The sequence below is a fragment of the Lemur catta genome, chromosome 5 (genome assembly GCF_020740605.2).
Source record: "Lemur catta isolate mLemCat1 chromosome 5, mLemCat1.pri, whole genome shotgun sequence".
NCBI classification, from domain to species: Eukaryota; Metazoa; Chordata; class Mammalia; order Primates; family Lemuridae; genus Lemur; species Lemur catta.
This window is the reverse complement of record NC_059132.1, coordinates 41,274,767-41,288,818: the sequence shown is the minus strand read 5'-3', so window position 1 is coordinate 41,288,818 and position 14,052 is coordinate 41,274,767. Positions and strand designations below refer to the sequence as shown.

The 14,052-nt window shown below is 40.1% G+C and overlaps 1 pseudogene; it reads left to right on the top strand.

The window, feature by feature from the left end:
• Nucleotides 1–4,894: 4,894 nt before the first annotated feature.
• On the top strand, nt 4,895–5,792 carry LOC123638186 (annotated as a pseudogene).
• Nucleotides 5,793–14,052: the final 8,260 nt, after the last annotated feature.

Sequence of the window (14,052 nt, the reverse complement as noted above, 5' to 3'; positions counted from 1 at the left end):
GACTTGGACATGAGAAGAGAGGAGGAAACGGTGTGAGCAGAGTTAGAAGGTGGAATGTGGGCTGTGTTGGGGAAGAAAACATTTTGTGTTTATTTATCTTTCCCTCTTGTCATAATTGATCATGGCCTCTGTGCCCTGTAGGAGATGAGGTTAGGACCGTGCCGGGCTGAAGAGGTGAGAGCGCTCAGACGGACATGTACAGAGAGCAAGATTTTATACTAAGCTTTGCTGTGTTTACTTCATCCCTCGTCTGTAGGTGTCTTCTGCGTTTAGCTTATGCCCTGGAATCATTTTTAATCCATATAGAAATCTATCCTATAAAATGCTTAACTTCTGAAAGGTTATGTTGTCTCTAAAACCAAATCTGGTTAAATGTGGGAACCTCCAGGTTCCCCTCCTCCCTTATTCCCTAATTCCCTGCATACGTTGACTGTCTGTAGGAAGTGAAGTTGCCTTTTCCTGGAATCCTTAGTAAAGATCAAGTCGATTCTTGCTCAGCTGCTTGCAAGTGCATGTTACGACACACAAAAAATAGAGCCACTCAACATTTATGGTGTGAAGGAAAATAAATATATTATTTTCAATGAAGTCTTGGTGTTAAAGCCTTGTGGATTTTGTGCCTCTCATATAAGAGGTTACAAAATCTGAGCAACTCATTAGTTTTAAAAGTGTTATTTAAGGAGGGAGGAAATAGAGACCTCTGTGCACTTGAATGAGTGAAAATTCACACATCTATTTCTGGCTTGCAATTTGTGTGTGAAGGGAATGATGTCTTTATTTTGGGTAGTTAGTTACCTCTTAGAGGAAGTACAATATATTAACAATGTTAATAAGGCAATACTACTTTCTTCTCTTTCTCCAGGAGGGGCTAATGACTTCTCATTCTCCTTCCATTTCCCCTCTCTTTGCAGATGATGTCACTGCTAACACTCTGCTAACACTGTCCATGAAAGTCACAGCTGTGTAGGTGTCACTCTAGTGCACCCACGCTGGGCTGCTGGCTCATGTCTCCCTGCCCAGGGATCAGAAACTGTGGCGATCCCCTTAGCTCTGTACTGTCAGATTGTCACCAGACATAGGGGACAAAGAGCTCATTTAGGGTGGGACTTGAGCTTTTTACAGAGTCAAACTGCTTGGGGGTGGGGGCTACTGGAGAGTTCTGGAGGGGTCCTGGAGTTAGCATGTCCTCTAGGCTGAGGTGCAACCCTTCTGGCATGGACTTTCTTCTTGAATATGTCTAGCACAGTGCCTGACACATAATAGTGCTCAATAAATAGCATTTTCCCTCTTTTTCCTGCAGGGGAGTCACAAAAAAAGAACTAGAAGGAAATTTTAGAAGAGAGAGACAACTATGGATGGCTGACGTGAGGATCAGAAATGTTTTGTAGATGAGGCTGATTTGAGCCAAGAAGGCTAATTTGAAGACCAGGTTCATTCACTCGTTCACCAGATGCTATAGTCTACCCGGTATATTTCAGGTTCTACTATGGAAGGAGAAATAGTAGCGACCAAACACAAACATGAGAGTTTACAATCTGGTGAAGCAGACAAATGTTCATCAGATAGTCACATAAATAAATATAAATTTACATAGGAAGCAATGTACAATAGGAAAATGGTGAGATAAATTGTGACATATTCTTTTTTTTAATATTATGTAGCTGTTGAAATTGTTTCAAAGAATCATAAAATGATTACAATAACGCTGGTTATTTAAAAAGTGAGATATAAAAATACAGAGTATAATTTCTATTTTATATAAACAAATTCATGCTTGCCTGTGCATAGGAAGGTTGGTTATACACCACGTTCAACACTGGTTTTCCCTGGCGATGAGATTAGGCACCATAGAGCATGTTCTCATTAATGAATAATGTTTTGCCAGGAGGCAAGTAGATTTGCTTTTCCATTCTTTGAATTTACAATTAGATGCTCTGTATGAGGAACTAAAGCTTAAAATGTATTCATTCTCTCCCTTTAGCTTGTTTCATTTTGGTTTTGATGGAGCTGGAAGTAAGGCGAAGGTCCCCAAGGACTCTTCTTGTTGAGGGGTCTCGTGTGGTTCTGGTGAAGCCCTCTCATAGCAACGCTGTGTCAGGTGTGACCTGGGGACACTAATTCCCTTTCAGTGCCTGCCTAAGGGGGGTTCATCTTCCTCTGGCTGCTGTTTGTCTTGTTTTGGCTTTTATCTGCTACGTCTGAAGATGAAAACTTGTGTCCAAAGGGAAAGTTCTAGGAATGCTTCCAGGGATGACGGTGGAGTTTGATTTCCAGGTGGGTGTTCCTGGGCATCTGATTAAACTCCTTTGTCAGCAGTGAAACCTAGAGTATGTGGATTGGTTCCCTCATTCACAGGGGGAGCTTCCGTCTTCCACAGTCACTACCCAGAATGACTGTTTTGTTGGAAAGCTTTTCTCTCGGAAACTACTGGTATATTATTACTTTTGTCAACTTTTTAAAAATTCTGTGTTTCTGAGGGTTTTTTTTTTTTTTTTTGGTAGCTGGGCATTTTTGAGCTGAAAATCAAAAGTATTTATTATTAAGGTAACTGATGGTACAACTATAAGGATAGAATAGAGCATATAATGTATTTCTTATACAATGTGAAAATTCTAGAAGGTTTTCCTCTGATCTTTAAAATTTCCCCTCACAAAAACGTTTTTCCTTCCTATGTTCGATAACATTTATTTTAAAGGCCCACTGAGTCATTTAAAGTGAGATAGCTCTGTTGGACTGAGGGTAATGGTGCACACAGCTTGTCTTTTACGCCATCTTGGACTCACCCTACTTTGCACTATAGAGATACCAAGGGTTGGTGAAGATGGGGCTGTTTTTGCATTATGCTTTGAGAGATGCTGAAAAGACCTCCTGCTGCTTTCCTTATACCCAGAATAGATGGCAGGCAGCTGCATCTAGAATCTTACCAGGGTTCCTGACACCAACCTAGAGGATAGAGTAGAATGACCCGGTGGGGGAAGGACTCATCACTGCTGGGCCTGTGGGATGGGCTGGAAGGACGCTGGCTTCACCAGGGACTTTCCACAGGTGACCCTGGGTCTGCAGTGGCAGCTCCTATTGCCCAGGGCTGTGAAATTATTTAGAAAGAGCAAGAATAATGCATGTGCATTTCACCTTGTTAACAGGAAAAAGCCCAAACTCTGTAAAATAATTTAAAGAGATTTATTCTGAGCCAATATGGGTGACCATGGCCCAGGGAGCCACACCCAAGAAGTCTTTAGCAAGTGGTCCAGAGGCGGTTGGGTTACAGTTTGGTTTCATACTTTTTAGGGAGACAGGAATTGTAGGTAAAATCATAAATCAATACATGGACGATGTGTATTGGTTTGTCTTAAAAAGGCAAGACATCTTGAAGAGGGAGTACTTATAGGTTATAGGTGGGTTCAAAGATTCTTTGATTTGTAATTGGTTAAAGAAATGAATGTTTGTCTAAAGCCTTGGAATGTTTTAAGATAAGGAAGTCTGTTAGTCAGAGAAGAGCCACAATATGCCTCTGTTGAGCAGTTGAAGGCCTGCAGCTGATTTAAGCTTTGTCCTGCATGGCTTTAGGGCCTGTTAATAATTTAGTATCTTATTGTCCAAGGCATGTTTGACCTCCCTTCACTTCACAGCCAGTTACTCAGTTTTGTGGTATTTCTGGGATCCCTTTGGCCAAGAAGGGGTCTGTTCAGTTGGCTGGGGGGCTTAGGATTTTATTATAGTTCATGACCTGCTTGAAATTGGTCGACAATTTCTAGGATTTCCTTTTTTCTCTTTACAGATTAATTTATTAAATATAATCTATTTGATCTTTCTCTTCCCTCACCTGCCAGTCATTGCTCTTTTTAGGGATAATTGCAGGAAAGAGACTATGATTTTCTACCAGTGCGTTTGTTACAATTCCACTCTACCCTTCTGTGCCTATGTGGATCCTCCTGCTTCTCAACCATCACCCCTTCCCTTTCTCAGTTCTTGTTCTGCTTCTTGCAGGTTATTTGGACATGTTGGTGAAGGAGCAGTTGAGTCATTTTGGTGAAATGAATTTCCACTTACCCACGTGCCAAGAGTACACATTCAGTGACCCCAAACGTCGGTGTTTAATAAACTATGCACAGTGTTAGAGAAAATCTAGCTGTTTACTACTACTACAACTCAATGAACTGACCAATGAACATGAGCCTCTCCTTGGCCTTTCTGGTGTCTGGTGCCCCTTCTAGGAAGGTGTGTTCTAAGGTCACTGTGCACAGGAGGGAGAGGTAGATGGCTCTCCATAGAGAACAGATCACATGCCTCCTTTGTTATGTCCCTGCGTCCTGCGATTGTCATGTGAGAGACTTGCCGTCCTGCCACAGGAAGGAGTGTGTCAGCAAGCTCTGGCAAACATCTGGCTCCTTGTACTTCCTATGTACGTACCCCACAGTTACAGATTTTAAGAAAGTTCACCATTTTTCAAAATCAGAGATGGCTTTCAATGTTAAAAATGTTTCTTTTTCGTTTTCTTCAGTGTTTTTAGTTACAAAGGAATAGTTGAACGTCACTTGGCTACTCCACAGATACACAGCATAGCAGTTCCTTTTGGATACCTCATCCCCTTGTAAGCTGGCAGCCCTGGTGGATGCTTCTCAAATCTTTTTTTCCCCACTCTCAATCAAAAGGGAGAGGAATTGCTGACACACTGCTTTCCAGGGCACCTGAAACAAGTCCACTCCCAGCCTGAGTAGTGCAGGTAAGGAAGCTGCCATTATGAATTTTGCTCCCTGACACTAGGTGCACCTAACAGGTGGCTAAGTGTCGCCCTCTCTGCACTGCAGCAGCAGGCAGGGACTGGCGTGGTCCCCACTGCTCTGTCTGCCTGGGCTGCCCACCCCTGCAGGGGCTGGTGTCAGCTGTGTCCGGCTGCCAAGTACAAAAGGTCACTCAGTCACTGCAGAGCAGGAGCCACAGCATTTCTGGTCATGTATCGTAGGGTGTGGAGCCTTTGCCATGTAAACATCGATCATCTTCTTGTGGGCTGGTACCAGTCCACATACTATGGCTCATTCGTCACCCGGGTGCTCCTGGATTCTCAGTTCAGTTACCAACATGCCATTGAAGAATCTGTCATTCTCTGGGGGGGGGGGGGTTAAAAAAAAAATCTGTCGTTCTCATTTATGATCCCATAAACACTGCCCAAGGGTCTCTCACTAAAGGCATACAGACTGACTCCTAAACTGATGGAAGTTTGTAAAGAGAAGGACTTTTCCCCTGAAGCACTGAAAAACGCAAATATCACCTTTGAGCATGTTTGAAGAAGTGCCAATTATAATTAAAAATTCACATCTGATCAACGTCCTAATGTGGGAACTTGAAAAGAAGTCAGCTGTGGCAGATACACATGAATTGCTCAGTCTTGCTAGCAGCAATCATTTCGGGAAGAATCTATAGTTGCTGATGGACAGAGTGGATGATGTGAGCCAAGATATAGTTAAATATAACACATACGTGAGGAATACTAGTAAACAGCAGCGGCAGAAACATCAGTATCAGCAGCAAGGCCAGCAGGAGAATATGCAGCGTCAGAACCGAGGAGAACCCCCACTCCCTGAGGAAGACCCGTCCAAACTCTTCAAACCACTGCAGCCCCCTGCCAGGATGGCTTCACTGCTCATTGCAGGCCAGATTAACACTTACTTCCAGAACAGCAAGGAGTTCACTGCCCAAAACTTAGGCAAAGTCTTCATGGCCCAGGCTCTGCAAGAATACAACTAAGGCAAGGAAGTTTCCAGAAAAGAAGTTAACATGGACTCTTCAGATCGCACCAGGGCCTCTCTTGGAAGAACTATGTTTGCATATTGAAAGCAGAGAGGATTCCTTTAGTATCATTGCTGTTTTTGGCTATAACATCTTTCTAGCCAATAATAAAATAAAACAAAATTTTGACTGCTAAAAAAAAAAAAAGTTCAAGCAACAGGTTCCTAAACAAATATCAAAACTATTTTGCACACATTTGTGGCTAGTCATGAAAAAAAAATTGTCCACTTGTTTAGGAAGCCACAATTTAGGCTTTGTGATACAATTTTTCAAATCATTATTTTTCTTAATTGTTAAGCGCTACAAGCAAGGGTGAAAAACAAATGTTCAAATATTTTCAATATAAGCAATATATATGACGGCAAATTAGCAAGAAGGCAATCAACACATTATTAGTAAAATCTTGATAAAAAACTGTTTAAAGAAAAATACAAAAGTCTAATAAAAATATGAAAATATTTTAAGCATCACAAATATTATGAATAAATATAAAAGCATACATTTATAAGCATCAGATTGGCAGAGATGGAAAAATCTCGCAGTACCCATGTCGGGGGAGGAACTGGGCAAAGTGCCTTCTCGCTTACTATTGGTGGGAGCGTTCACAGGGACAACGCTTAGGTGAAGTTGTGTGGCGATGTATGATGACAATTTAGGATATGCACACTCATTTTCTGACACATGAATTTCCCACCTCTTAACTCATCCTGAGATAAACAAACCAAGCCCAAAGGAGGTCGGCCGGGATGGTTCAGTGCAGCGTCATTCATTTCACGTGCTGTTAACTGGAGAACTTACTCTGCCGCCCGTTCCCGTCCATGCGTAACTCACTGGATTCCCAGCTATGTTTAGCCCCAGGGCAAGCCCCAGGTGCCCTGCTAGTGACCGCACAGACATTTCTTTTGTTCTGGGTGGAAATATCCCACAGATGCTAGAGCGGGGCCCTGGCATTGGGTGAGGAGCAGCCACTTTGCGTTTCCCTGAACAAACCGTTAACGTCCAGCACGTGGCAGTGGTGGCAGCTCCACAGAGGAAGCATCGCCCAGGTGGCTGCTGTCCCCAGGGCTCAGTGTGGCTGCTCTGAGATCCACCTGTAGGCCCTTATCCAGGGCAGGGCTGGTCTCTCCCACCCTGACTGGCACCAGCAGGGACTAGAGACTGGGATGACCTGGGGCTGCTGAGGAATCACGGAGTCCTCCTTTTTCTCCCTCTGCCACTTTCATCAGAGCTTCGGGTTCCAGGAACAGCAGCCTTGTCCCTCCACTCCCTTTAGACACATGGTCTGGGGCCTATTGTCCATTTGGGAGACCCGAGTGCCCTCACAGCAGCAGGCTTTGCTTGTGTGATTAACGGTGTCTCCACCTGCAAGTGTCATCTGGTGGTCAGAGGGGTGTGTAGGCAGCATACAGCAGTCCTGTTGTGGATTTTCTTCTAGAGGCAACATTTGGAATTAGAAACCTATTTACATACACTTTGCATTAATTTGCATATCAGCATCTGATAACTAACTCCAGATACTCTTCTATGAATTCAACTAATTAGTGCAGCTAACCATTATTGTAGCACAATCCAGCATTAAGAGCATTACATACATAAAATACTGAAGAGATTTGTAAAGTCATGATAATTGCAAAATCAGCTTAGGCCACTTACAAATGCAGCTGGCAATATCTGCTCCTTAGCTCTGATTCCTTATGCTGAGGTGATATCTCAATTGACAAATTCCAGGGAAATTGTGCCTTTATAACAGTTGGCTGAGTTAACTCCCATGTCACCCCCCCCTCCAAAAAAAGGAAAAGGAACTAACATTTATTTACTGTCTTTCATTTAATAGGCGCTGAGCTAAGGCTGGCACAGTTATTATTCCACATTTATTCTATCATTTTATAAGAAAGCTACAGAGTTGTTGGTTTAAAAGAAGAACACACAGAAAAGGTCATGTTGTGGATTTTGTAGATTATGTGAAGCTGCCCTGAGGGTTTGCAGAGCAAGACCTGCATAAGTGCAGGCTGTAGCTCTGAGGTACCTTTTCCTCCTTTTCCCCTTTCTTACCTGTTGTCCTGGAGTGACTAGACCTGCCTCACTGGAGCATTGGAAGTCCAGGGAGGGGCAGCTCAGCCTTGTGTTGGTTCCCACTTGATGGCTTCCACCGGGCACTGATACTGAACTTCCGTGCTGACCACTGGTTTGCGCAGCTGACTTTCAGTAGCATTTGGGGAAATTTTACACCCTTTAGAGATCAGGCAGGGGACAGGGGGATCTGTTCTCAAATAGTCAAAGAGTCCTTGAAACTCACGCTACTCTTTGTAGTCACCTCGAAATAGTGACCTTAATAGATCTTAGAGTAACTAAGTGTATATCTTTTATTTTTGTTGCTGTTAACTCAGATATCCATTTATACAAGATTCCAATCTAGGCCAGCATTACATTCTCTTTCCCCTCAAAGTTTGGAAGAATAAATTAGGAAGAGTCTACCTATTCATTTATTTTAAGGATGGAGAAAAAATATTTTAATTTTAGCAGGGACTGCTCCCATCTCCCTCATGACCCTCCCTTCCCCCAATCCACTATGGGCATAGTTATTTGAAAATAGTCTAAGTAATAATAGTGTGGTCTTACAGAGCAGTACTGCTGCCCAAGAGTTTGGGGCATGATATAGTAATAAAAGAAGTTTGGGGCTTTGTTTTCGTTTGTTTTTCACACTGGGTCCTTGAATTGGCCTCTGCAGTGGCAGTGTCAGGTCACAATAGATGGACATCGGAGTTCCGGGAGACCCAGGTTCTGGCGGGGCTCTGTGCCCGAGAGCTCCCATAGGACAATGGGCAATCTCTGCCTCCGCGTCCTAAGCCGATCCCGCCACTCCACCACACCTCTGACATGCTCGTCTTTTCATTAGTGTTCATTTGTAGTTTTGAGCCGCAGACGGCAGTGTATTTACGGTGTCCTGATGCCTCCCATCGGGTCCCTGTTGGTTTTCAAGATATTGTGGGACATATTGAGTTAGGAATATTTTTGTAATAAGAACTACTTATGAACTATTCTCCTGGTGACTACCTTGCCCATTGTGGCCCCAGGGCCTAGAACCTTCTGCCTGTGAACCTGACTACCAATAATGGAGACGTTTACTTCCTGCAGATAAGCTCGGTTATCTTGCTGAAGAGCTCTTCTCTCCCCACTCCTGCACCAGATATGACCTAACAAACCTTCCCCAGCCAACCTTTGTTGTGGAAAATTCATAAATCTTGTATTTGAACAGAAGGAGTGACTTGGCTGAGAAGTCAGAGGGTGAGGAAGTCTCTAGTCTTTATTGCTTACCAAAATTGTCCTGTTCTGTGTGGTGAATAGGCTCTTGGGTAATAGAGTGCTGTGTTTTGGTTACACTGTGGCCTAACTCAGATCCAAACACTCTGCTGAACGTAGTTTCTAGAGGAAAAGGTATGACTACCAATTAACTCACAAACAAGTTGACAGAAGGCAATTATTTATAATTTGAGGTAGACTACCTGATAAAATATTTTAAAGTTACTGTAGCATACTGATTTTTAAAATAAGTCATGTGCCCAACCTTAGTTCAATTTCTCCTAACATCTGAGTGATAGTTCAAAATTATTAATGTGAGTGAAATCTGGAGTGAACTTACCAGTGTCTCTGCACTGACTGTGCTCATTGCCCTGCCATGACTGTGGTGACGTCATGTCCTCTGCCCCACTAAATCCCATCCATCCTTAAAAGATCTCACTTTTCTCCTTCTATAACTTCCCTTTCTTTGAATGTCTCTGGGACCTACTTGATTAGGTGCTGCCTTGCCCTATTAATTTTTTTTTCTTTCAGTTTTATGTCCTGAAACAGGTTTTAAGCCTCATGAGAGCAGTAGATGTATCTTATACTGCTTCTGTACTGGCAGCACCATTTGGCTTAGTGTTACGTGTTTGTATATGAAGCCATGTTTCTCAGGGTTACAGGTGATATCTCAGGGTGATAAAGGAGTCAGTTCTCCAAGGAGACAAAACAATACTTAATGTAATACTAACAACAAAGCATCAAAATATGGCAAAAACAGAACTGCAAGGAGAAATAGATTAATTCTGTATTATAGGTGGAGACTTCAACACCCCTCTGTCAATAATTGACAAATCCAGCAGGATATTATATCAGTACAGATATAGTTGTACTGAGCATCACCAACTATCAACCGAATATAAGTGACATTGTAGAAAACCTCATCTAACAACAGCAGAGTATTGATTCTTCTTAAACCCATGAAGATCATTCAGCAAGAGAGACCACATTATGGGCCGTAGAACACACCTTAGCAAATTTACAAGACTAGCAGCCATACAGAGTTTTCAGTCAGACCACAGTGGAATTAAGGTGGAAGGAAAAAAACAGAAAGATAGATGGAAAATCCCAGAATATTTGGAGATTAAACAGCACACTTCTAAATAAAACATGGGTCAAGGAATACATCTCAAGAGAAGTTAAAAAATATCTCGAACTAAAGGAAAATGGAAATACAACTTCAAACTTTTCAGAATTTAGTAAAAACAGTGATTAGAGGGTAACTCGTTGCACTGAATGTACGTATTAGAAAAAAGAAATGTCCAATCAGTAAATATAGTTTTAAATTTACCTTAGGAAACTGGAAAAAGAAAAGAACATTAAATCAAAGGTATGCAGAGGAAGGAATTAAAAATTAGAGCAGAAAGCAATAAAAGTGAAAACAGGATATTAATACAGAAAATCAACAAAATTAATAGAGACAAATCAACAAAGTTGATTCTTTGGAAAGATCAATAAAATTGATAAACCTCCAGCCAGACTAAGAAAGCAAGACAATAGACACAAATGCTAATATCATAAAATAAAGATGGATCATCACTCATGATTCCAGGAAGATTGAAAGGATAATAAAGGATTATTATGAATGCTACATATTTGATAACCCAGATAAAATGGACCAATTCCCTGAAAGACACAATGAACAAAACTCACACAAGTGAAACAGATAATCTGAATAGGTCTGTATATATGTTAAAGACGTTTAATCAATAATAATCTTCTAAAATGGGAAAAATCAGGCCTAACTGTATTCACTGGTGAATTCTTCCAAACATTTAGGGGAAGGAATTATGCCAATTCTCAACAATCTCTTCCTGAATATAGAGGCAGAGAGAATAATTCCTAACTTGTTCTATGAGGTCAGTATTCTCCTAATATCAAAATCAGATAAAAATGTTACCAGAAAGGAAATCTAGAGAGCAACATCTCTCATGAACATAGATACAAAAATCTTCAACAAGATATTAACAAATTAAATCCAACAATGTGTTAAAAAAGTATACACCATGACTCAGTGGGATTTATTATAGGCACGCAAGCCTGGTTCACTGTTTGAAGATCAGTTAATGTAATCCATCACATCAACATGCTAAAAGATATTTTAAAATTTATATGATTATATCAATAGATGCAGAAAAAGCATTTGATAAAATCCAACACCCATTTATGATTTAAAAAAGAAACTCTTATCAAACTAGGAACAAAGGGGAACTTTCTGGATTTGATAAGGAATATCTAACATCATACTAATGGTGAGAAAGTAGATACTTTCCTGATAAGATCAGAAACAAGACAAGGATGTCCCCTCTCACAACGTATAGATTCAACGTTGTATGGGAAGTCCTACCTAATGCCATAAGACAAGAAAAGGAAATAAAAGGTACAATCATCTCTTGCTATCCATGGGGGGGTTGATTCCAGGACTCCCCCCCCAGCTTGGATACAAAAATCCATGAATGCTCAAGTCCCTTATGTGTAATAGTATAGTATTTGCATATAGCTTATGCACATCCTCCCATACACTTTAAATCATTTCCAGATTACTTATAATACCTAATATGATTTATTAATAAATGCTATGTAAATAGTTGTTATACTGTATTGTTTTAAAATCTGTATTTTTTATTGGGATTTTTTGAATATTTTTGATCCACAGTTGATTGAAACTGTAGCTATAGAACCCACAGATATGAAAAGGTGACTGAAAATAGATTGAGAAGGAAGAAATAAAACAAAACTGTCTTTGTTTGTACATGACATGATTGTCTATGTAGAAAATCCCAAAGAATCAACAAAACTCCTGAAACTGCTAAACAACTATAGTAAGGCTTCAGGATATCATGTTAATATACAAAAGTCAATTACTTTCCTATGTACCAATAATGAACAATTAGAATTTGAAATTTGAAACAAATTGTCATTTATGTTAGCATCAAAATAAATAAATAAATAAAGATTGATTTAGATACAAACAAAATACGTACAAGATCTGTATGAAGAAAACTACAAAGCTCTGTTGAAAGAACTCAAAGACAATCTAAATAAATTGAGAGATAATCCATGTTGTCAAGATATCAGTTCTTCCGGACTTGCTCTACAGATTCAACATAATCACAATAAAAATCCTAGCATCGTAGATAACAACAGACTGATTCTAGATACAGAATCAACAAAGTGATTCTCAGGTTTGGTTTACAGACAAAGGTAAAAAACCCAGAATAGCCAACAAAATATTAAAGAACAACAAAGTCAGAGGAATAACACTATCCAACTTTTAGCATTGCTATAAAGCTACATTAATCAAGACAGTACAGTGTTAATGAAAAGACAGAGAAATAGATCCATGGAACAGAATAGAGAGGCCAAAAATATTCTGCACAAATATAGTCAACTGGTCTTTGACAAAGGAGCAAAAGCAATTCAGTGGAGTAAAGATGATCTTTTTAACTAATGGTGCTGGAACAACTGGGCATCCACATGCAAAAAATAAATTATACACAGATCTTACTCCCTTCACAAAAATTAACTCAAAAGGGATCATAGACCTAAGTGTAAAACAGAAAGCTATAAAACTCCTAAAAGGTAACATATAGGAAAGAATGTAGGTGGTGTTATATTTGGCAACCACTTCTTAGATACAACACCAAAAGGATGATAATGAAAGAAAAAATTGGTAAGTTGAACTTCATTAAAATTAAAACTTCTGCTCTGCAAAAGACACTGTTAAGAGAATGAGAAGACAAACAACAGAGTGGGAGAAAATATTTGTAAAATATGTATCTGATAAAAGACTTGTATCCAAAATATAGAAAGAACTCTTAAAACTCAGCAATAAGAAGATTGAAAAATGGGCCAAAGGTCTGAATGGATATCTCACCAAAGAAGATACACGGATTAAAAATAAGCACATGAAAAGATACTTAACATCATATCTCATTTGAGAATTCCAAATTGAAATAACCATGTGATGCCACTCTACAGCTACTGGAATGGCCCAGATCCAAAACACTGATGGCATGAAATGCTAGAGAAGATGTGGAGCAACAGGAACTCTCACTGCTGCTGGGGATGCAAAATGGTGCAGCCATTTTGGAGGACAGTTTGGCAGTTTCTCGAAAAGTTAAACATATTCTTGCCATATGATCTAACAATTATACTTGTTGGTATTTACTCAAATGATTCAAAAATTTACTTCCACACAAAAACTTGCACATGAATATGTATGGCAGTTTATTCATAATTGCCAAAACTTGGAAGGAGCTAAAATGTCCTTCAACATATGAGTGGATAAACAAAGTGTGGTATATCTAGACAATGGAATATTAGTCAGTGCTTAAAAAATGAGCTATCAAGCCATGAAACGACATGGAGGAAACTTAGATGCACATACTCAGTAAAAGAAGCCAATCTGAAATGGCTACATACTATATGATTCCAACTATATGACATTCTGGAAAAGACAAAACTATGGAGACAGTAAAAAGATCAGTGGTTGTCAGAGGTTCTGGGGAGGGGTAAGGATGAACAGGTGGGCCATATTGGATATTTTAAGGCAGTGAAACTAATTTATATGATATTGCATTGGTGGACACATGTTATTATATAATATGAATGTTTATAGCTACTTTAGTCATAATAGCCAAAAGCTGAAAATAAGTGAAGTGTCCTTCAATGGGTAAATAGATAAAGAAATCGTGGTTCATCCGTACCACAGAATACTACTTGGCAATAAAAAGGAACAAACTACTGGTTCACACAGTAACATGGTTTGTTGAGCCTAAGAATACTGAGTTATAGAAATGCCCCCTGTATTTCTGGAGACAAGATTTGATTTCAGAAGTCACATAAGGCTTTGCCTTAAAGAAAAAAGAAATGTGTTGGTTCAAAAGCTGCCTCGTCTCAGGAGGGCGTCTCCTTGGTCAGTAA